Source organism: Macaca fascicularis, chromosome X (genome assembly GCF_037993035.2).
Source record: "Macaca fascicularis isolate 582-1 chromosome X, T2T-MFA8v1.1".
In the NCBI taxonomy this organism is placed as follows: domain Eukaryota; kingdom Metazoa; phylum Chordata; class Mammalia; order Primates; family Cercopithecidae; genus Macaca; species Macaca fascicularis.
Window position 1 is genome coordinate 117461439 of NC_088395.1, and position 24857 is coordinate 117486295.

The following is a 24857-nucleotide window of genomic DNA, read 5'->3' on the forward strand; positions in this document are numbered from 1 at the left end:
ATAGAAATCTGAAAACCATGGGTTATGTAGCACTCGTTCCACAAGGCTTCAACTTTTCCTAGCTTTGCAAAGAGATATGTGCTTAAAAATTATTACTCAATTTTGTAGATCAAAAAATTGGGTCCTGAAACAATCAAAGGACTTGTCTGTAAAATTAAGTCATCTAATCAAGAAAGGAAACCAGGGTTTGAAATTATTTTTCCAATTGTGAAATTCAGGAGATTGCCTGGGGAAACTGTTTTTCCATATTTATTTGTTTATTTATTTTCACAATTTTGATATACGTTGACACCTAGTTCTCCAGGAAAGTTATGCTAATTTACACAGAGAAGTACTTGGAGTCCATGGTCAATAGAATTCCGAGTTCCTTCCTTCCAATACTTAGAGAACAGGAACCATGTCTTTTTTCACATTTGTATTATGGAACATTTCAAACATATACAGAAGTAAAGAGAGTAGACAATAAATCTCGTGAGAATTTTCTAATCCCAAATAACTGTCAATGCTTAAACAGAAAACATGAAGATAAAACAAAGCAAAGCAAACTTAGAGTTGGGTTTTTAATTTTATTTTTTAAAGATCAGATTATTTTAAATCTTTTCTGTGTTTTGAGATTACAATAAAGCCTTAATTAGTAGGACTCTAATAAACTGGAAACTTTCACTGACTAGATTCTTTTTTGGTTCTCTCTGTTTTAAGAAAAGGTTTATTATAATCTACTAATAACAGGGATTTATTCTAAAATTTGATTTAATGAGTGATCTAGACTCTCTCCACCCTCAGTTTACTCTCATATCTCTAATATTATTTCCAGTTTTAGGTGCTTAGCATAACAAAGACCATTCTTCATGTCAATCTTGCTTAAAGTGGCCTCAGGATGAAGCTACTAGGAAAAAAAATAACTTGTGAGGAGAAAGACAAAAGAAGCAAAAAGAAGACTGCGCCTTCCTTCCTCACTTCTATTCTTGTTTTCATGCCATTCCCATATACCTGAAAAAATGTTTCAAATATCAGTTTCTAAGCAATTGCTCCTAGTTTTCTTCTTGGCTGATGGAGTATCACAGTGTGGTGGAAAAAGCTCTGTGCTTGGAATTCAAGTCATGGCTCTCTTCTTTGAGGTATGTGCTGTTGGGAAAGTCACTTAACTTTTCTGAGCCTTTGTTTAATCACTTGCAAAACAAAGGGGTTGAACTGGAGTAACTAATGCCTCTTAGTGTTCTCCGTTTCTGTTGTGTCATAAATTAGAATTCCCAAAGTCTGGTTTTATTCCTGGAGAGTCTCATACCAAATATGATTTGAAGGCATTCAAAGCATTTGTATCATCCACAATGCCTGAACTTCTATCATTAGTGATCCATTCATTTTGCTGGGTTTAGCATTGTCTCCTCCTGTTAGTCTTTCTTTTGAGAAGAAAAGCATGTAAAGGCACTTCTTTGTGAATGCATTACTCACATGGCTCTTTCCCTGGCTTAGAAAGTAGAGATTTTGATGTCTAGAGGTTGGAAGTGGGAAGGAAAGGGTGAAACACAGAGAGACTGGAAGGTTATCAGAGACAGATTTCATCTCCTTCATAATTTTTCTGCAGCTTGGCTCTGAGCATTGTTATGACTCAACCTCCTCTGTGCTTGGCAAGGCTCAAACAAGACGAGGTCCTATTTGGTAGCAGATTGGAACAGGGAGTCCCTGGCTGAGTATCAGATTCAGGTATTTTTGACAGATTCTGAATGGAGCTCTTTATTAGGTCTTTTGATCAACAGTAATTTGTTTAGAGGAGCCAAAACACCTCTTTAAGTAAAACACGTACATTGTTGCAGAGCCATTAACAGGCATATCCTCCCATTCAATCACAGTAGCCACGAATGGCAAGAATCTGGGTCATAATCCATCACCCAATCTTTTTTTTTCTCTCTCTCTCTCTCTCTTTTGAGACAGAGTCTCGCTCTGTCACCCAGGCTGGTGTGCAGTGGCGCGATCTCGGCTCACTGCAAGCTCCGCCTCCCGGGTTCACGCCATTCTCCTGCCTCAGCCTCCCGAGTAGCTGGGACTACAGGCGCCCGCCACCACGCCTGGCTAATTTTTTTGTATTTTTAGTAGAGATGGGGTTTCACCGTGTTAGCCAAGATGATCTCAATCTCCTGACCTCATGATCCGCCCGCCTCGGCCTCCCAAAGTGCTGGGATTACAGGCGTGAGCCACTGCGCCCGGCCGACCACCACCCAGTCTTAAGTGTCCTCTCTTCATCATCCTCTTCTGGTCCCGTTCTCTTCTAAGTTCCATGTTGGTCCTCAATATTGTAGAGAATCTCTCATCTTTACTTGTTTATCATGCCTATTTCGTGTCACCAACACTTTATCTCTCCTATCCCAGAGAAATGCAATCTGTTCCTCTGCATTCCCTCAATGTTGGGACACTATTAGCAATAAATCATTTCTGCCTTTAATGAAGAAAGATTCATTAATGAAGTTGTTGTTTTATTTTCTCTAATAATAACATTTATTGTTTTATTGAGACTTGCTGTATCTCAAGCACTTGCATCACTTCATTTCATTCTCACACCCCTACACACACTTTAGAGGGGAAGTCATTGATATTGGGTCCTCTTCCAAGGTTTTCCAACTAAGGCTGCCTGTCTCCAGAGTCTAGCTTTTGTCCACTGCACTAACCTGCCTCTCTTGTTTAATATCCACATGCTTGGGACTGCCCAGGCTGGTGTGTAGGAGATAGGTTTCCTCCATGGATGGCAAACAATGATTCATTCCCATGACTTAGAGGAGAGAGATCTAGCTTGTGGGGGAATCATTTACAAGTTTCTCACCCTGGGAAACTCAGACTCTTTTCTTATTTTCTTTTCTACAACTTCATTTCAAATTTTTCCTGCAGTAGCTGGTAGCAGAATCAAAGGAATACTTATGTGTGCTGATTGGGGTCTGAGGCCTAAAAGTTAATTCTTTTTTTGTCTACTGATTTATGGATTGCATCTGAATGTATCAATTTAACCGAAAACATTTTTTAAACTCTCATTTTAGTTAGCAATTTCAACTTCCTTCACTAAACCATTACTTCCAACATGGAGATAAATAGATGAATCTGAAGGTTCTTTCCAAGATATAATTTTAAAAAAGAACTTCGGCCTGGAAATCCAAAGGCCTGGGTTCCAGTTCTGGATCTGCCACTTATTAGCATGTAATTCTAGGCACATCCACTTAATCATGCTGAACTCTAGTTTCTTATCTGTAACATGAGAATAATGATATCTTCTATGCCTAATTTAAAGAGATGCTACGGTAGGGAAGTTGTTATTAGAAAGTGCTTTGTAAATCTCAAAGTACTCAACAAGCATAAGCCATTAGGCAAGATGAAGCAAAATGCTATGCTGAAAAGATCAAGAGTAGGAAGGAGATTTTCATCAGGGCTCCAAACACCAAGAATGGAATCATGAGGGAAGTTTGTGTCTCTGACAATTGGTTTCTTACATTAGCTTTAGGGATGCAGGTTCAAACTGGATCTCCAACTGGATCCGTGATGACCATCAACCCTCTGATCCCCAAGAAACCAGTCCTGGTCCTCATCTAAACCTAGAGGAAAAATGGTGAGAAAGTTAGGTGACCCCTTGTCACCAGAGAAGCCAGGGACCACGGTAGTGTTGATTGGATAAACTGACTAAAAAGTAGAGAATTAATTTTATGCCACTTGGTTACAGGGACAGAGATATTGCAATGGAAAGAAATAGAGGAGAAAGGGTAGGATGTAAATGCTGTATGAAGTTATAGGCACTCCAACTCATAAATGTCGATCACAGTGAACACAGAAATTATATTCTGACTAGTCCAGACAGTGCCCAGCACAGTGTGAGTGCTCACTCAATGCAAAGTGATGGTGATGGTAACTGTCCTTGGTCTCTTTCCTTTCTCCTTGGCTATAGGGTTTTCAGAGATACGTGTGGATGCAAGCTACCAGTGCCCAGAAAGAAGATTGAAGGAAGGGGTACGGGCACCTTCTCCCCGCCCTCGCTCCCCACAGCCCCCATCCCCCTGACCCAAACAGTCAGGCTTGAGAGACTGGAAGGGTTTCACTTCCGCCTGGCTGCAGGAACCACAAGTTCCAGACTAGGTCTTAATTGGAATAATCACAGTCAAAATACACCCAGATGCTCTCACACACCCAGACGCGCGCGCATCCCCCGGCCATGGGGCGCACGTGAGCCCGCACCCCGCGCACCCAGCCCTGCCTGTCGCCAGAGCATCCTCAGCAGCTGCCACCGAAGCAGCCTCCTCCTTCTCTCTTCCTCCTCCTCCTACCACCGCCGCCGCCACCGCCGCTGCGGCTGTGATCTCCTATCCCCTCTCGTCCTCCTTCCTCCCCCAGTTCCTGCTCCTCCTCCCATCCCCTGCTCCTCCTGCCCAGCAGCGAAGGGCAGAACCCTGGGCTGCCACTGTCCTTCGCTCTGACCAAGAAGAGGCTGGAACAGGTCTGTGCATGGGAGGGGGGGCGCTTTGTTGCGGGCTGCTGGAGCTCTTGTGGCTCCAACAGCCGCTGGGAGGGCACGGGGCTGGAGGGAGGGTAGATTATTTCTCAGTTTTCAGTCTTGCTCTATGAATAGATGGAGGGCGAAAGGTTGGGAAGGCAGCTGGTTCCCTTTGCCAGATCGCCTTCCTTTTTGGTTCATGGCGAGAGAGCACTGAAGCTGCCCGGACTCCTGCCCCCGCCCACCCCTGAAGCTCTCTTTCTTTGCGTCCCTACTCCCTGCATCCACTTCCCCGGGCTGAGCTTTCTCTTGTTCAGGAAGCTCAGGGATGGGGGCGGGGAGAGATGGATGGAGATGATCCAGCGGGGCACCTGGGTGCCTGGGGCTTTGTTACATACAACAAAACCAGTCCTCATCAGCTTCCAGCTCCAGGCTAGGCTGCAGTCCGCCAGCAATGTGGGGTGTGGGTCGGGCCGACTAGGGAAGCGAGAGAATGTGAGAGGGCACTCCCTGTATGTGACGGCACACAGGAATGCAGTGGTGTGTGTCGTGGAGATGGTGTGGGTTTTGTGTGGAATTCAGTGAGTGCGAGTTGTAGTGGTGTGTGTGTGTGTGTCTGCGCCATGGGGCTGGGCTACTCTTGGCATTACATGTCCTTGAGTCTCATTCCATGCCAAGCCAGACTGCAGCAACACGCAGGTGGATCAGGTCCAACCTGTTCTGCCCACATTGGGAAGATAATGATCGTTTTCAAAGTGATGGAAATCCCCCCAGCTGGGACTGTTGCTTAGGACTTTCCGGATGCAGAATTTCGAGCCAGGTTGACCAAGCCCTACTACATAGCGTTATTGTTCTCCCAAAGATGCCCAACTTTCTTAGCAGGTTTTCCTCTCTCAGCCAATGAGGATCCAAAGCTCTTACAGTGATCCCTGCAGTGCCTTCCCACACCCATTTTAATTAGCGGATCCTAATTTCTTCAGGTCTTACTTACTACAATGAAGTTAGTGGTGTGCTAGGATGTAGTTCTATGTTTGAACTAAAAAGAACAAACTAAATGCACCTATGTGTTAGTCATGAATTTGATATAGAGGTGTTTTTTTTTCTTTCTTGAATTATAAGGTATGAACTGGTATGGCCACTTTTTAATCAAAGAAAGAAGAGATCAATAAAAAGTGAACGAAACTGCTAAACCTTCTCTTTGACACTTTTATTTGTGGTTTTCATAAAGCATTGTTATTCAGGGTTCAAAAATATACAGCTAAAGATAGCGATTAATCAAACAGCAGATATTTTTTGCATACCTGCTATGTGTTAGTAACGTCAAGTATTGAAAGTATAGAAATGAATAAAACATCATCTCAGCTCACAGGGAGTGCACAATCTGGTAGGCAAGATAGAGTGTGTAAACAGACAATTAGAATAAAGTATGACAAGGGGCAGGCAGGGTATTGTGGGAGCCTGAGGGAGGTTTGCCTGATTGGGAATGGGGGTTATGATCAAGAAAGTCTTCATGGGCAAGGTGACATTTGAGTTGAGTCTTGAAGAATTGATTCACCAGGTTACTAAGTGGAAAATGGTATTCTAAGTTGAAAGAATGGCATGTATGAAGGTAGAGAGGTCACAGTTAAGTGAGACTGCAGGGAGTCCTTGGAGGTGTGACTGCCAAATTCTCAACAAACTCAGAATGGTTCTTTCCGGTTTGGAGTGATGATTGGTGGCACATCCAAAAAACAAACAAACAAACAAAAACCAGTATTGCAGATTGATAAAGATCACAACACATCTCTATCTTAGGAAACATCTGGCTCATTTATTAATATTAGTGTGTTTTGCTTTAAACAAATCTGATATATGTAAATGTGAGAGTGCAAGGCAAATGAACTAAATGGACAATATTTACATTGCAGAATTTGCTGCTTTACAAAAGGATTCATAATCAGATTATGTTAATTAACAATGCCCCTCTGACCTTTAGTGAATTTCTTTTAACCAAAAATCCATTAACGGAATTTTTCCAATAGTCCATGAATGGATAAAGACAGGTATACCTGCATTACATTTACTTTTTCTGAAAAATTTACCAACTTCAATGCAGGAATTTCCTCTTATTCTGTGGATGTTTAATAAATACTGAAAGAAAATATGAAAATGCTAGTAATGAATATTAAATCTATTGGCTGTGATCTTTTATCATTCAAACTGTATATAAAATAAAAATTAACCTGAACGAGATCTTGAGGAATTTTTACATTTTAGGTACTTTTAGTAGTTTCACTGGTAATTAACAATGGTACAAGATTTCTGTGCTGTATGTTAGTTTTTAAATGGATATATAGTGACTGCTCTAATACTTTTGCAATTAAGCCAGAACAGGGGCACATTCTGAATCTCTTGTTTTGTTGTGTTGGTGCTGATTGCATTCATAGGCTGATAAATGGCACTGGGAGTGAGACTAAGAGACTGATTATTTTTACTGGAAATGCCTGGTGGTCACAAAATTATGCTAGTTAAGAGTGTGGGTTCTGAGAACCCAAAAATAGCCCTGGGTTCTATTTGAAAGGAATGACAGAAGTAGATGAGCTTGAATGACTTCTTTCCTCATCTGGACAATACCTTGCTGCGGGCGGAGTTGATGGCCTAGGGTACTTTGGGCACATAAAGGTCCTTTGTTCACTGGCTGTCAATACCAGAAGGTATCAGGCAGTATCTCTAAGATACATTCTCCAAAGCTTGGACTGGAATTGAATTGATCTGTCAGCTGTGTTGATGCTCAGGTCTGTCTAGTTACCAGAAAGTGTTTTTTGATGTAGGTTCTAAAGAAGACTAGTCCCATAGAATGTTAGTAGGGCACACCTCCCCCGACCCACACACACACAAACACACAGAGTTTTGTGGTCAAGTTAAGTTTTGGAAATTCTTACTTAAACATAAACAGCTTTGTTTACTGCAGGGCTTCTAAAAGTCTTTACTAGGCTAACGAATATTGTGACTCTCCAGGAGTATAAAATATGCAGCATTTCTCAGTTGGAATTACCCACAGAGTCTGGTGTTCCAACAAGCATTTGGGTCTACTGGTGTTGAGAGAAACATTCTTTGGGTTAAGAGCATTCTCCGCTGAGTTCTGAGTTCAGAGGCTGTCGGCATCTTGCTGGGTAAGCTTGGATGACTCGCTTTACCCCTCCAGGTTTTCCTTCCATCCCCACTCTGTAAAATGAGGCTGATAATCATCATCACTCTCACTGACTGTGATGGTGTGATGACAACTAAGATAATATCTCTGTAAGTATTTTGAGCTGCTTAGAAGAAAGGCTCTATGTAAACTCAAGGTTATTATTAAAGTGAAGTGAAGAATTAAGGCAATTATCCTGATAATGCAGGCCCAAATTCTGTCTTTCTGCTGAGTTATTGGGCAGACTGCCTCATTTCTCCGCTCTGCTTTGACTGCAGAGACCTATCCTCGTTCAATCTTGGCTGACTCAGTTCTCTGGGTTTATTTCCTTTCGCATTCTGAAAATTTCAGCATGACTTTTAATTTCCTGGTCCAGAGGTATCATCAGTACAGCCTTCAGAAAAAGTCCATCAACCTGAACATACATTACTGACCAGAGAACCCTGGAGTTAGGAATTAAGTTTAGTTGGAAAGTTGTTTTTATCCTTCGACTAATTGTCTTTCAGAAGCAGTTGTAAAGGGCCATGTTGAAAGCTAGCTGGTGCAGGATTTCTCTCCAGTATCTCCAACATCCAACCTGGTCTGGAGTCCTGTTTACAGGAGATGCTTCTTGAACAACAGTTTCAGGGGTCCATTTTGTCAATGGGAAGCTGAGGCCACCTTTAAGGAAATTTAAGGGTAAAGGAAATACCACTCATGTGACTATTGACCCTTCTTGGATCCCTTGACTGCTATTAATTCCCGGAACCTTTTTTTCTTTACAAACTGCCTTGAAAGGAGAATGGAGTTCTTGAGACTTAATGGCTGATAATCATTGCAAACTGAGTTTGGGGTAGAGACTGATGCACAAGGCATTCAGTCTCTACCCCAAAATGAATGTCAAGGCATTCGGGTTACTGGTTCTAGAGTACTCTGTTCTCAGATTAGCTCTTCTCTGCATAAAAGCAGCAAGCTTCAGTTGTAATTGGAAGGATTTCTGTTAGCAACAAGAGAGAACCATGTGACTTTAAGACTGTGTGATGCTGTAACGCCAGAGTGAAGTTAATCTCTGTTCTGGAGTGCATAGTGGAGATGCTTGTTCAGTGGGGGACATTCATAGAATGGTAGAGCTACAAATGCCTATGGCAGTTTCTCTGTTGTAAACCTTATGTTTGGATAAGGAAAATGAGGATGGAAGAAGTGAAGTGAGTTGTCTAAGGTCACACAGCTACCACATGACAGAACAGAAGTCATTCTAAGAGTTGAAACTCACATCTGCTGCCTCCCAGTGTTCTTCTCTTTGACTTAGCTGCCTTCCTGTGTAGTTCAGGGGAGTGAGGGTTGGCTCATTTGGTGGAACTTGGAGGTCATGTCCAGTCCTGAGCAGTGTGGGCTCTCACATAACAGTTTTAGTAGAAGGATAGGTTTCCAGTGGAGCCCTAAAAGAACATGCTTCTCTCTCTCTGTCTTCATTCCTCTTGAGTGTATAGTTGTCTGATTCACCAAGCCAAGCACCCAGTTGGTAACCTGAGGACTGGATATTCTGCCCAAGATTCATGGTGGATGATGTGATCATCCTAGTCCTTTTACCTTGGTGATTAACAACCATTTCTTGTGTGCCAAGGATCCGCTTGAAAGTCATGAAAGCTACTGATGCACTCCACAGAGAAGGCCTCTCATCCATGGACATGTGTCTGTAATTTCAGGGCCTTGTAGATGGAGAGCTCCTGCTCTGCTTGCTGTTGGTATTGGTATACAGCCTAGGGTCATTGGTAGAAGCTCCCTAAATATGAAAGATTCCCAGAGGTGGAATTGTCAATCTTAACTCAGAGGGAAATGGAAATGCTGGGATGAGGTTTGTGCCAAATAGACAAGGGACAGGGAGTAGAGTGGAATTTCTTATGGGTAAAAGAATGGAATTGAATCCTGAATTTGAGATAAAAATAGAAAAGAATTCAGAGAAATGCAAATCAAAACCACAATGAGATACCATCTCACACCAGTTAGAATGGCAATCATTAAGAAGTCAGGAAACAACAGGTGCTGGAGAGGATGTGGAGAAATAGGAACACTTTTACACTGTTGGTGGGATTGTAAACTAGTTCAACCATTATGGAAAACAGTATGGCGATTCCTCAAGGATCTAGAACTAGAAGTACCATATGACCCAGCCATCCCATTACTGAGTATATACCCAAAGGATTATAAATCATGCTGCTATAAAGACACATGCACACATATGTTCATTGCGGCACTATTCACAATAGCAAAGACTTGGAATCAACCCAAATGTCCATCAGTGACAGACTGGATTAAGAAAATGTGGCACATATACACCATGGAATACTATGCAGCCATAAAAAAGGATGAGTTCGTGTCCTTTGTAGGGACATGGATGCAGCTGGAAACCATCATTCTCAGCAAACTATCGCAAGAACAGAAAACCAAACACCGCATGTTCTCACTCATAGGTGGGAACTGAACAATGAGATCACTTGGACTCAGGAAGGGGAACATCACACACTGGGGCCTATTATGGGGAGGGGGGTGGGGGGAGGGATTGCATTGGGAGTTATACCTGATGTAAAGGACGAGTTGATGGGTGCTGATGAGTTGATGGGTGCAGCACACCAACATGGCACAAGTATACATATGTAACAAACCTGCACATTATGCACATGTACCCTAGAACTTAAAGTATAATAATGATGATGATAATAATAATAATAATAATAAAAGAAAAAAATAGAAAAGGAATTGAAGTGAGCTAACCATGTCCCCTTCCTTCAACCTTATGAAAGAAAATGAAGTGGGGAAGCTAGGCAGTTGGGAAATTTGGGAGGACTGGGGAGGGAGTCAGTCCAGAAAGGGTGGCAATCATGACATATTTAAATGAAATAAAAATTCTTCCCAAAGAATGAGACAACTCTTTCACTTCTCTCCAGCTTTCTTACCCTAGTCAAACATCTAAATACCAAACACTCAGGGCTTTGGGTATTAGAAGTTGTCTTAGATTCTGAAACACTGTGTCCTTGAAAAGGACACATTTAAAGGCTGGGAGTAGGGGCTGGACGTTGTGGGGGAGTGGCACAGCATGCCTCTCTTATTTACAAAAGCATTTTTATTATCAAAGAACACATGCTCATTCTTGCTTGTAAAAATAGAGATATGATGTAGAGTGTTCCTTGTCTCTTCAACACTGATCCCCCACCATGTTCACAGGTTGGTATGTATCACGTTGTGCATATTTTTATGAATATTCACATGTATATATTCATGTACATAAAATAATAAAAGATGTGACCATGTGCTGTTCTACAGAATGCTTTTTACTAAACTATATGTCTGAAGATCTTTTCTTGCCAGTATACATCTAGTTATTTCATTCTTTTTTTTTTATTTTACTTTAAGTTCTGGGATACATATGCAGAATGTGAAGGTTTGTTACATAGGTATACATGTGCCATGGTAGTTTGCTGCACCTATCAACCCATCATCTAGGTTTTAAGCCCCACATGCATTAGGTATTTGTCCTAATGCTCTCCTTCCCCTTGTCCCCCAACCCCCGACAGGCCCCAGTGTGTGATGTTTCCCTCCCTGTGTTTTTATTCTTATAAATAACTGCATAGTATTCTATTACATAATTGTAATATAATCTCTTTAATCCAACCTTTGTTGATTAATTTTTGCATTATTTTTGATTATTTTTACATTATTAAATATTGACGCAATGTACCTTCTTGTACATACATCTCTGCATACCATTGTGAGCAATTTTATCATATAAATTTAAAGTAGTGAAGTTGCTGGTTTGGAGTTTGATTTGCACATTTTTGATTTTAATAGAGCCTGCCAAACTGCCTCCCAGAAAGGCCATCACAATTTACCTTCCCATCAACAATGGCCATTTCTCCACACTCTTCCTCATCAATTTCAGATATTATTGATCTTTTTAATCTTAGACAATGTGAAGGCTGAAAAAAAAATCTCCCTTCTCTTTGCATGTCATTGAGTACTAGTGAGGTTGAACATCTTTTCATGTGTTTTTTGGCCATCTGTATTTCTTCTGTGTTGCCATTTCATATCCCTTGCCTGTTTTTCTTTTGAGTTGTTCTTTCTGCTTCTGATAACTTAGGTATCCTTATTTTGAGTTGTTCTTTCTGCTTCTGATAATGAGGATCTCTAAATATTTTGGATAGTAACCATTTAACTGTTCTCTGTGTTGCAAATATATTAAGCAGTTTATCATTTGTCTTTTAACTTTGATTTTGATGTCTTTCACTGTACAGAAATGTTTATGATTTTTTTAAAAATCACAATTTTCAATCTATTCCTTTATAAGCAAACAATGCCACAATTGGATATCCTTGCACTACATCATATACAGTTGGCTCATTATCTCCTTAAGATAAATTCTTAGGATTAGATTTTTTTCAGTTAATATTTTTCTAGATATTGCCAAATTGCTTTCTAAAATGTTTCTAGCAAGTTATACTCCAACTACAGTGTATACAAGTACATTTTCCCCCTCCTCCTGATGTCTTCTGATAATTCAGGTTTTGGCTCTTAAATCAAATGCTAGGCTGCAATTCATATTTGACTGGGAGGAAAGGAAAGGCTGGGAAAGGCTGGGAGCAGAAATCCCTAACTGCACATGGAACACCTGTAATACATGTTTCACCTTCAATTATTTAAGTAAACATGCTCGTTAATTCATTTTCAACTAGAACTGTGTCGAAAGCATTTTCCAACATTAAATTCCTCTAAATTCACAGTGAAATGAATGACCATTTATGGTCATCTCTGCTGGCAGCATCCGCATCAGCAGGCAATGATGAACTAACTTTAGAGCTGTATCTCATCTTAAGACACTTGGAAAAAATCTACTGCTGCATCTTCACTGATCTCTGAGGTCGGCTAGATTGGTTCCATAACTTTCTGAAGGCTGAAAGTAGGAATCAGTTTCTATCTAACTTGGTTTCCTGCAAAGAGGACAAGTTTGAGGTCCTCCCATGAGAAGATATTCTAACAGAAATAAACAGTGATGTCACCCTCTGCAAAGGGAATAGTGGCAAACAAGTACAGGTGTAGCTTTTCCCCTCACTCTGCCTGGGCTTGCTTCATCTTATTGTGCCTGTTTTCTGCCAGTATTCAGATATGGTCAAGGGTATTTTGGTGTGTGCTTTAGGCCAAAGGTAGGGTCTGTGGATTAGAAGATGGAAGTCTGAGTGGTAGTTTATGCAGCATATGAATATCTTTTGTCTGAAGAGCACAGTAGCAGCCTAAAATCCTTTGGAGGTGGCAGGGCAATGGGGAAACATGAAAAAGTGGTGATAGTTGTTGCTTACCCATTTTACAGATGGAGAACACATCTGGAAAGGAGAAATGCTCCAAAAGTTGGACACTGCTGGAAAAGGATTCTGGCATACCCCCTAACACTTGCTAGCTAAAGATTTGGCAACTTCTCTCCTCTAGGGATATATGTAGGTGCCTTTAAAGTGAAGCTTCCCAATTTGGTTGTTTAATAATGCCCTTTGTACTTACCCATCATTCACTTTACCTAGTGCGGTACTGACACAGCTCACCCCAGGGATGCTTTTGAGCTGTCAGAAGATGGGTGGATTATTGTCCCCAAAGGAGTAATTTGGATTACTTGAACTATTGACATTTATGAGTTGTGGTTTTCCACTTACCTCAAAATCTTGGTATTTGGCAAATGGCTTTAGATTGTATCTAATGTTTGTCTTTTTTTTCTCCTTTTTAAGGGTTTGGACTAGAGTAAGCATAGTTCACAGAGGAAATGATGCCCAGATAATATAATTATCAAATTTTGCTGCCTTGAAAAAAGTGGTTTTAGTTTTTATGCTAATGAATGTCCTGTTTTAAAGCTAGCATTTCTCTTTTTAATTGCCAAATAATTTAAAATTGAAACATCATAGCCACAAATAAGGATTCTATGCATAAATCACATGATATATTTATACTTTTTGATGGTTATAAGAGGAAAGGTCATCTTTCTTTTTAAAACTATGCTTGCTGCTTTAAGTAGAATTGGGAATTGTCATGTTTTTCTTTTCTAATAAACTATTCTGCAAAGGTAACATTGTTTTTTAAACTCTGATTAGAACTGGGAAGGGATGTCTGACTCCATACTTAATCCAAAAATAAAAACCTCATTAACAAAGAGGCAAAGAGAGTCAGTAAATGGAACTTACATTAAATTGGGAGGCAGAAGTCCAGGGTTCGAGTTCCGGTTTTGTTATTAATTAGCTGTGTGACCCTGAACTAGAGCTTAAATGTCTCTGAGCCTCAGATTCCTGACATATAAAATGAGAGCATCATTAGGAATCAATAATCCATATTGCAATTCCTTCACCTTAAACAAGGCATTCTCATCTCCAAAGTCAAAGCTTGCTTTGTGACAGAATCACTTGGGGACACTTTAAAAATATATTTTGAAGGCCCCACCTCAACCAGTTGAATCTGAAACTCCAAGGGTAGACCCAGGAAATCTATTTGTTAACTAGCTTCTTAGGTGATTCGGGAGAAGACTGGAACACCCTCCAGAGGTAACTTTCAGGAGGCAAGATCTCCTGGTGCTTTCTGGCTTGAGGGAATGAAACCATTTTCAAAAGTGGGGAAGTCCAGGTCACCTAGGAGCTCTGGCTTAGAAATCTATGATATGAAACTACACTTGAGGAGGCTGGCTTTTGGCCTAGCTCCCCGGGACTGATTTCTGCAGAGGTGAATGGAGAGCACAGTGTTCTTTTTAAGAAGAGCGAGTTTGGACGAACAAACTGACCAGACATTAAATAATGAGTATATTTCAAGTCCTTTGGCACAATACTTTGAGAAGAAACATTACTGAGGGAGGGCACAGTGATTTCCATAACTCTTAGACTGTTTTGGTCCAAGCTTTCCTTTGAATCCTATTTCAAACTTCTATTCCCTCTGTGACTTTTTCAACTTTTGTTCTTCTTCCCTTCGTTAAATTCACAGTGTTGCAGTGGGTTTTTCCCACTTCCCCTTGATCTCACTGATCCAATTTCCTTCAGCCATAGGCACTCTCTCAATACCATCCTACCTTCTAAATGCCAAAAAGAAAGGAGTCAGCACTAATGTACACCAATTTGCCCCACTATTTCCTTCTGCCCCAGCTTTCAACCCTTTACTTCATTATGGGAGTAGTTGGAGCTAGGAAAATGCTTCTCTAAGGCAAACTTTCAGAGACAGCAAATGCTTCTTTTTATATATAGCTCCCATTTATTAAGTGTTTGCTGTGTGTCAGGTATTGCACCGCTCTTTGCATGTGTTGTCTCATTTAATTTTCTCCACAACTCTGTTAGGTTAATACTGTTAGCATTCCATTTCACAGAGGAGGGAACTAAGGCTCAGAGCAGCTAAGTGATTTGCACAAGTTCCCTCAGATGGTGAGCAGCAAAGTGAATCTGTCTGGTCTTGGGGTCTGAATGGTTAAACAGAGTATTCTACTATTAAGTGCTCCCTGTGGTAATAAGACTGTGTTACACCAAAGGGGAATGTATGAAGCAACAGATCTTCTTGGGTGTGACCAGTCTGAGCCTTGAAGCAACAATAAAGACCAGGAAGGAAAGGGGAGGTTCATTTTAATGGCAGCAAAATTTGCCAGAATTATTGTGTATCATTGTAGGGGTGGGACTCAGAGATTAGTTTTGATTTTTGTGAACTGTTAACTGAGTAAATCTCTAAATATTGTCATTGAGACATAAATTCCTGATATCCGTGTGACTATTGTTTGCTTTGCAAATCATGGGAATGTGGAACATACTTTCTGTTTTCCTCCTCCTACTCTCAGCAGAAGACTAGTGCCAAGGGTATAGAGGATCTCTGGGAGGCAGGGAGTGACTTCCTGGATGTTTTCAGCTAAAGGGGGCCTGGGTGGGGGAAGATAACCAGGGGGAAGACCCAGAATAACATGAACAACAGTGTTGTTGGCTTGGATTATTGGGTTTCCAGCTCACTTGAGTTCTTCCTGTCTGATTCTCATTGTCAAACTTGCAGCATGCAGCAAAGGATATTTGGCATCCACCAATACAGACTCATCGATCTAGGATTGATATGATTCAAACTCATGAACATAACCAAAGCATGCACTGCAATTTCCAGGCTGTACGTATGGGACCAAGTCCATCCTTAAACCCTAATCTAATGCCCTTTTTGAAGTAGCCCAACTTTTCACTTTGACTGTAGTATAGGGCATTGAGCAATTTAACATCACTGCACAAAAACAGACCATTTGTTTTCTTTTCCACAGCTCTTTCCTAGAAAGATCTTCTATTGGCTATAATTTCTCCAAAAATTCCCTTCCAATTGGAGCCCTCAGGGGAGGACTTGCACCCATTTTCTGCAGTATCTGTCCTCTTTGTTGCCGTTTCCAGTAATGAGAGTCAATAGGCATCAAGAAACCAAGGATGAGCCAGGCATGGGGCTGCGCACCTGCAGTGCACCTCAGCTACTAGGGAGGCTGAGGTGGGAGGATCACTTAGGCCCACGAGTTTGAGGCTGCAGTGAGCTGTGATTGTGCCACTACCCTCCAGCCTGGGCAACAGAGTGAGACCCTGTCTCTTGATAAAAAAGGAAAGAAAAGGAGAAACCAAGAAACTACGGTCTTGTAAGGCCTCAATTGCTTGCTCCGTGTCTAATGCCAGATAAGTCACTCTGCCTCTTTAGGCCTCAGTTCTTCTATCTGCAATGATTCTAATTCTCCCTTCTCTGTGGAAAACTTGGAGCAATCAGATCACTGAAAACAGACTACTTTGAAAGAAAAGTGGTCCAAGATATACGACTATGAATGTCTTCATGTTTTCCCTGGCAAAAGAGCTGTTTTGGAGCAAAAGAGAGGGTAGGGTAAAGGTTAAAAGATCATTTGCTTAAGTTTAAGTCCCTGCTCTGCCTTCTCCTAGCTGTGTGGTCTTGGAAAGTTCCTTAACCACCTAACTGCCTTGGCTCTGTAAAATGGAAAAAGTAATATTAGTACTTACCTCACAGAGTTGTGGTGAGGAATCAAAGAGATAATCTATGTCTGTCCAATAGATACTGTTTATTTGTGGCAACTATTTTTATTTTGAATGTATGAAGCTCCATGAAGAGGTTTGAATCCTGGCTCAGGCACTTTGGACAGTCACTTAGGCTCTCTAAACCTCTGTTTCTTCACTTATGTCATGGGGATAATAACAGTAGCTGCCTTTTAGGGTTTCTTGAGGAATATATAAGATAATCCCTGCAAAGTTCTCAGTACACCACCTGGTACACAGAAGTGCTCAATAAGCTATTACTATTATCATTCGGTTGCCATCCTCAGAGACCTTGTGGATCCTTTGGTCCCTGTTTTTCTATATCTGGACCACCTATGGGCCTGGCTCCCACCCCAGGAAATATTTCTGGTGCCTGTGATGTACTATTATCCTCATTTACCCTTGTTTGGGTTAAGTAGAGGAGATGGCCTTTTAGCATGGCAAGGCCCCAAGACTGAGGGGGCTTCCTGCTAAAGCACTGCACAAGGGCTGCTTGTGGAGAGCAGCTGATTCCTTGACCTCGAAAATGGTTCACGCAGTGACAAAAATGGGAACAAAGCAGACCCTGCTTTACGACTCCCACAGGAGCCTGGCCCCATGAAGCGCAAAGTTCTGTCACTGCCCTCCCCACGCCTCCCCTGTAGGCTCCACCAGCCATGTATTCCCTTCTGACATTCCTCCAGGACAACTGGTCAGAGAGCCCTTCATCTCCTCCCCAAATAATATGTTGAGTAAGGCAACCAGATGCTGCCATAGTGACAATTCCTACCTGATCAATAGAGCTGGGAATTAAGCCCTGGTGACAGGACTTGCTTTGTGGAGGGCCTCCTCCCAGGGCATCGCCTAGCTCAGCCTGGTAATGAAGCAACCTGCCCTACCCACCACTGGCTGTATACTAATCTCTGGGCCTTTCTCTAGACATTAATCCACATCTCTGCGGCCCCAAAGTGACCATTTCAGAGAAATTCTGACCTCATTGGATTTCCCAATGTCTCTGCCTTAGTTCAGGCCTTCATGATTTCTTGCCTGAACTATATCATATTATTGTTCCTGCTACTTTTACTTCTATGAATAACAATAAATTATAGCTAACAGTTATTGTGTGCTTATTATGTCCTAGGTGCTGTGCTAGCATTTGCATGTATTATCTCATTTAATAGTCACAAAAACCCTATGCGGCAGGCACTGTTATCCCTGTTTTACAGAAGAGTAATTATAATAGCAGTTAACATATATTGAGTGTTTATCATGTGCTAGGCACTGTGCTAGCTGTCTTACATATTTTTTTCTCATTTAATCCTCATGATAACCATATGAGGTAGGCATTATTACTACTAATAGAGATATCTGTAGGCCTCTGGTAGTAAAGGGCTGGATGAGAACCCTGATACTTATGAAATATTCAGAAGGGTTTCATGACACAAGAGGACTTTGGATGTACTTTTATAAGTCCTTCCTCATCACCCCTTTCCACTTCCTCACTAGGTGCTTGGGTACAGTAGACATTGCTCATTTTGAATCTTGCAAGGACCCTGGCCATGGCTGGTGATAGGAGAAGGAGTGGTGAATCTTTCCTACCCTGGGTTGTTTTGGGGATATCTGGGATCAGGCTATGGTAGAGGCACAAAAATTTTCATGCCTTGCTCATGGTGTTTTCCTACTTGGTGTTCTCTAAAAATCCTTCTCAGACCATGTCACTTCTTTCTTTCATTCCTTTAGTCATTCGTCCTTTCATCCCAAGGACACATGTTGATTACCTACTATATACTAGGTAATGTGATAGACATTTGGAATATTATTATAAGCAAAACAGACATAAAACCTACCCTCATGAAGCTTATGGTCTAATGGAGGAGACAAACATTAAACAAATAAACTCAGACATATATAATTGTAAATTATAGTAGTGCTGTGAAGGAAAAGTATAGGGTATGAGAGACAATAGCAGGGGAGACTTCATTGAGATGGTTGGGGAGCATGAAGAAAGGCCTTTCTGGGGGAAATGACATTTAAGCTGAGGCCTGAAACATGAATAAATATTAACAAAGAGTGTTTCATGCAGAGAGAGCAAATTATACAGACACTCTGACGTGGGTACTTTCCACATTCAAGTGACTAAAAGAGATAGTGAACCGGGAGAAAGTGATGCTCAATGAGGTTGGAGACCATGCAGAACCTTGCAGGCCATGGTAATGAGTTCCCTTTTTATGCCAAGAGCAGATGGAAGCCACTGAAGTAGAATCAGTGAAGTACGGGCAGAATCAGGGTAATGTAATTCATAGTTTTATAATATCACTCTGGCCACTATATAAAATGGAACTTAAGAGTGGCAAGAAGAGAAAGAGGGGCAAGCTAGGAGGCCATGACAGTAGTCCAGGAAAAGAGATGGTGATGGCCTGGACTAGAGGTGACAGTGGCCATGAAGAGAAGAGCAAATGCAGCATGTGTTTCAAAAGGGCTTGCTACTAGACTGGATATAGGGACTAAGAGGAGAGAGGAATCGAGGAAGATTTCCATGTTTTGGCTTGAATAACGTGATGAATGGTGTCAATTTATGTACATGGGGAAGTACCCTGAAGCAGATTGAATTGAGCTCTCATCCTGTGCCATATTCAGTCTAAAATGCTCATTTAGCATATAAGGTATATTACCTTGTTTTGGATAATAATTAACATGAATTCATTTGTTCTCTCCCTGGGTAGGTTTTAAGCTCCTTGAGGACAGTGGCTGTGTCTTACTCATCTTTATATTCCCCAAGGCACCCAAGATATGATTTATTAAATGCTGACTGATTGATTAACTAAGGGAAGAGGTTCCTTTCTCTTTCAACCTTACTCTTCTTGCCAAGGCATGGGACATGACTCTGGATTATGCTTTTTTAAAAAACAAATGTGACACACTCAATGACTTATATTCTTTGATATAGACTTTGAACTTCATCCAATCATTAATCACCTTTTGAATAACTCCTGCTGTATGAGCATGATACAAAAGGCGCACATACATTTGCTCTGCAGAACACCCTTCAGCAGTGCAGTACAGGCCATGGAGTCACAGAAGAATGGTGTCATGGGAATGTGTAGGCTACCTCAGGATTGGCAGAGCAGAAGACTAGAAGTAGCCTAAAAGCCTGAGTTGTTTAGGCAGTTAGTTTTAACTCTGGGATAACTTCACTCCAATGATTTCCTCCCCAAAGTGTCTACTCAGAGTTTTAAGACATTTTAATTCCCCATAATGCTTCTCCATTTGTGCCATCCTCTGCCACTACCCCAAATGTAAGTTCCTTTCCTCTCCTGGGGATTTTCATCCTCATACATGTTTCTGCTTCTCTTTACACTCTATCTTCTGTCTCGAGCTTTCAGTCTGTATCCTTTGAGATCTATGTTGCACATCAACAAACTCCCCTGGTCCTTCACCCTCGTGTAGTATAAACTACCTCAGCACATCACAGTGCTGGCTACATGTTAGCATCACCTAGGGATTTTTTTAACAAGTACTGAAGCCTGGACCCCATCCCTAGAGATTCTGATTCATTTGGCCTGAAGAAGGACCTAAGTTTCCATACCTTTTTGAGCTACTCCAGGTGATACTAACGTGCCGTCAGGTTTTCACACCACTGGTACCTGCTTGCCTTAACTGACACATCAGTTCTCTTGCAGCTTATCAAGTGTAAGCTGCTCATTCTCCTGGGTTGCACATTCTACAGAGCTGAGAGGTGATAGCCACACTCTCCGATTTCCCCAGAACTATTTTTAGGCCTTTTATGTTCATCCTGAAAAGAAGGAAAAAACGCCAACAGATAACAAAATTAAATGCAAACTAAATTCATTGTTTTTTTAAAAAAATAAATTGGTTTTAAAATAAAATAAAATTACATCAATGCTCCCTGGAAGTGTCATGGCAGCTATACTGCCCACTTTTCTTTTATCAACTCTTGTCTTCCTCATGTACCCTCACTTTTCCTAAATGTTTAATACTTGGTTTATCAGTTTCCTCTCCAACCTAAGTCCTGCTTTTCTCCTGGAGGACTTTAGTCGCTTTGTTGACAATCTATCCAACATTCTGGACTTACTATTCCTTCATTACTTTGACAAATATTTATGGAATGCCTATGTACCAGGCACTGTTGTAAGTAAGTACTAGGTATGGAGCAGTGAACATACGGACAAAATCCCTGCCCTCAAGAAGCTCATTATCAGGAAGGTGTCAGTGAGGGAGATAATCAACCAATCAACCAATCAAATAAATGTTAATAAGCATTATGGAAAAATTTAAGCAGAGGATGAGGGAATGCTGGGAGAGAGGGATCAATTTTAAATATAAGGGAATAAATTTCAACAAGAATAGGCTTCACTGAAGTACCCTTGCAAATATCTTGAGGGAGAGTATTATAAACATAGAGAACAGCAAGTGCAAATGTCCTGGGACAGGAGTGTACCTGGCTGTGAGGAAGCAAGCCTAGCTTAAGCTGAGTTAGAAGGTGAGGTCAAGGAGGTAAAATGGAGACAGGTCTTATCAGGCCTTACAGGAAATTGTAAGGATGCTGGCTCTTACTTTGAATGAGACAGTGAACCACTGGAGGGGAGGGTTCTGGGTAGGGAATGGAATAGGGTCTGACTTTTATTTGAAGTTTCCTTGATATCAGTTATCTCCACTCACTTTCATCTCTACTCCACTTTGATAACCTGTCCCCATTGCCAGCTCCTGGATTTTGTCCTCAAACTGTTCTACCTCTGAAATCTTAAACTCTAGTCTTTTAATTGAGAGAGCTTATATATCCAGCTCCTTCATGCTAATTATACTTTCTCTTTTATTTCATCTAAATCTCTCATCTCTTGATTCTACAGAGGTCTTCTTGGATGTTAGTCCCTCCTGGCTTCCCTCCTTTCCCTCTCCCTCCTAAATTCCATAGTGCATCTTTTCCAGCAATTCTCATGTGTCAATATTTTTTTCCTAGTTAACCCTATATTATAGTGGTTTAGCAAAACCCAAACCATAGATCATTCTAGTGGATCTTGTTCCTGACTGCACATGAGAATGACCTGGGATGCTTAGAAACATACTGATACCTGATTTCACTGGTTTAGGATGGGGTCTGGATATGGGTATTTTAATGATCCCCAAGTGATTGTAATGAGCAACCAGATTGAGAACCTCTGGACTAACCCAGCATCTGCCTCTTCATTTTCTATACCTTAACATCTGAGTAGAAAACCAAATACCAACAGCTCCCTGTAAACTGCTTGGAAATCTTACAAAGTGACCTTAGTAAGCTACATGTCACTTTTCTGTTACGTTAAATCAACCTGCACCACCCTCTTCTAGGCTTCAACCTCATTTCTGTCTCCATCTCTCCTAGAAGATTACTTCTTTTCCCATTTCATAGAGAAAATAGCAGCTTCTAGGGCCCCAAGTTCCTGCCCTTCTACCCCAACCTAGATGTACCTGTGTCCACTTTTATCCTATTGTCTCCTCTGGCACTTCCAAAACTTTCCTCATTCTTGTAGCTCTTCAACATCTTGCCACTGGCTCTTTTCAAAATATCTACAATCTCTTATGTCTTTAAAAACCTTCTCTTCAACTCTAGATTCTTGCTTGCGAGCTACTGGCCTATGTCTCTTCTTCCCTTCACAGCCAAGCTTCTTGAAGAAAAGGAGTCTTTAGCCAATCCCATTCTCTCACCTTCCATTCACTTCTTCAGTCCGCTGGAATTTGGTTTCTGCTTACATGAAACACATTTTGCTGTGGACACCAGTGATTTCCCAAGTGACAAATCTAATGAATAGCTCTCAGTCTTTTTCTTTACTTGGTGTTCCTGAATCATTAATTTTATACTGCCTGTCTTCCTGAAAATCTGTTCTTTCATGGAGTCCATGAAAGTATTCTTTCTTGATTTACCTCCTACTTCTTTGGCAGCTTCTTGAGTTCTTCTTCCTTGTCCCAGACCTGAAATATGAGTTTGGAAAAATATAAGGAATCTCTTTTTACTACTTCACATTTCTTTCTCAGCAATTTTATCCATGCCTTTGGCTTCAAGTATCACCTACATGTTCCTGACTCCCAGATATATTACCCCCACTATGGATCTCTCTCCTGAACCCTAGATTTGTTTATCAGACTGCCTATGGACTGTCTCTGCCTGGAAATTCCACAGGAACCTCAAAGTCAATGTGTCCCAAACTTAACTTGACCTTTTGTAAATACTCTGACTCCACCAAACCAGAAAGTGGAGTCATCCAAGATTCCTCCTTCATCTCCCTCACCTTCTACAATTACCAATCCTCCCAAGGCTATCTCTAAAATCTTTGTTACCTATTTGCTCCTTTGCATGCTGACTGCCACATCTCTAGATTCTCATCATCTCTCATCTGGACCACAACAATATCTTCCTAACTGGATTTCCTGGCATTATAACAACCTCCTTCAAGCTGTCTTGCAAAGCTGAATAATCTTTCCACCATGCAAAACTTACCTTGTTATTTATCTGCTCCTATGCCATTAATCATTAATGACTCCCAAGGACTTATAGCAGTGGTTTTCACATTATACTTCATGCATCCCTATGTGTGTTCTGGAGTGAGGTTGGGGGCAGCAGGCTGAGTAGGACACACAACAGGGCCAAGCCTCTAATTTAACTAGGACAGCTGTGCTTTATATCTGTTTATCATCCTGGCCTCTGAAGATATTTTCCGTTAGAGTGAAAATTCTACAGCCAAAAGAAAAATTTGAATGCCATTGATATTGACCTTCATAACTAACAAACTCAGTATTTATCAGGAACAGAAGGGTATCTCTGACATCAAGAATGTGAAAGCTTCACAGGCCTTGTGTCTAGGAACTTTATCCCCTCCAGATGTATTCATTTGGTTGCAAGGCCCAGAATGAGGCCTCTCACAGCTTGATGTGAACTTTTGTGTGTTGTAAGGCCCTTTCTCTGCCTTTCAGAGCTGCTAGTGCTTGTTATGTACATGAAATACGGAACTCTGCCTGAAGAACAACCATGGCCTTGATGTAGGCACTATCCCTGGTCAACATCAGACATGAAATTGCACATAGTTCTATAATTTGCATTTTCTACTTAATATATGTCTAATATACTCCTGAGTGATTGTAGAGCCTATTTAAAAGCTGCAGAATACTCCATTGAATTAAAGATTTTTACATGTTTACTTCATGAAATGAAATTCTGTTGCCTTTATCAGAACTGGGAGAACCTTAAGACATCCTGTCCAGTCCTCATGCTGTGATCCCCATGGGAACTAATTCCCAGTGAGCTCTTTGTTCTCAGGGCAGCTTAGTTGCCCTCATTTACTCTTCCAAACTGTGATTAAGCTCGGCCGTAGGCTTTTTATCTGCATCCAGGAAAGGGGAAAATGCACACTCTTACCTATAAAAGGGGAAATTTGCCATTGATAAATCTGGTGGTTCCCAGGCTCATGCTATAAAATTGCCTGAATTTGTCCAGTTCAGAGAATGTTCATGGTGAGTGGAGCCTATGGCTGTGCCCAGGCTTGACTGACCTAAACCTCTAGTGTCATCTCTTCCTAAACAAATATTCTTATTAAAACTTCTGTTAAGTAAAAGCACTGAATTGAAAATTAGGCTTTCATCAGGTGCTGATTGAGGTGCTGATTGTGCCACTCAACTTACTGTATGACCTTGGGCAAGTCACTGAACAATTCTCATTTGAACACAGAAAGGACAATGTTGAACCAAGTGATCTCTAGGATTATTTTCAGTTCTGATACCTTGAATCTTTGATGCTAGGAGATAATTGCTATGTAAATGCTTTCAAAAGTTCAACGTGCTGTATCAGCGTGAGGTGTTATGATTACTTAAACTTACTGCTTTAAGTTCCCACAGAGCATAAGGAGAAGTAAAGGAGCCTGATACACAACTGGGCAAGTCAACGTCTGAATCATCTGAAGTTAGCAGGGTAGTGTTGTTTGCTGGGAAGAAAAATAATAAGAGTTATTATTCATTGAAACATGACCACATGCCAAACAGCATGCTAGTCACTGTCATATACATTTTTTATTATTCATCCCCACAATGAATATATTATTACTATTATTTTTGCCCTTTTACAAATGAGAAAACCGAGTCCAAGGAGGTTAAGTGACTTGATTGCCGTCATACCCCTAGCAATTGATGAAGCTAAGGTTTGAACCATAATTTTTCTGATTCAAAA

At 41.1% G+C, this 24857-nt stretch overlaps 1 protein-coding gene across 1 annotated transcript in view; it reads left to right on the forward strand.

Moving 5' to 3' along the window:
• The first annotated feature begins 4233 nt into the window (after window positions 1-4233).
• Window positions 4234-24857, forward strand: part of PAK3 (p21 (RAC1) activated kinase 3) — a 285291-nt gene continuing 264667 nt past the window's right edge. The window contains exon 1 of the mRNA XM_045383866.3: window positions 4234-4468. The gene's annotated coding sequence lies outside the window, so the exon portion shown is untranslated. The remainder of the gene's footprint in view (window positions 4469-24857) is intronic.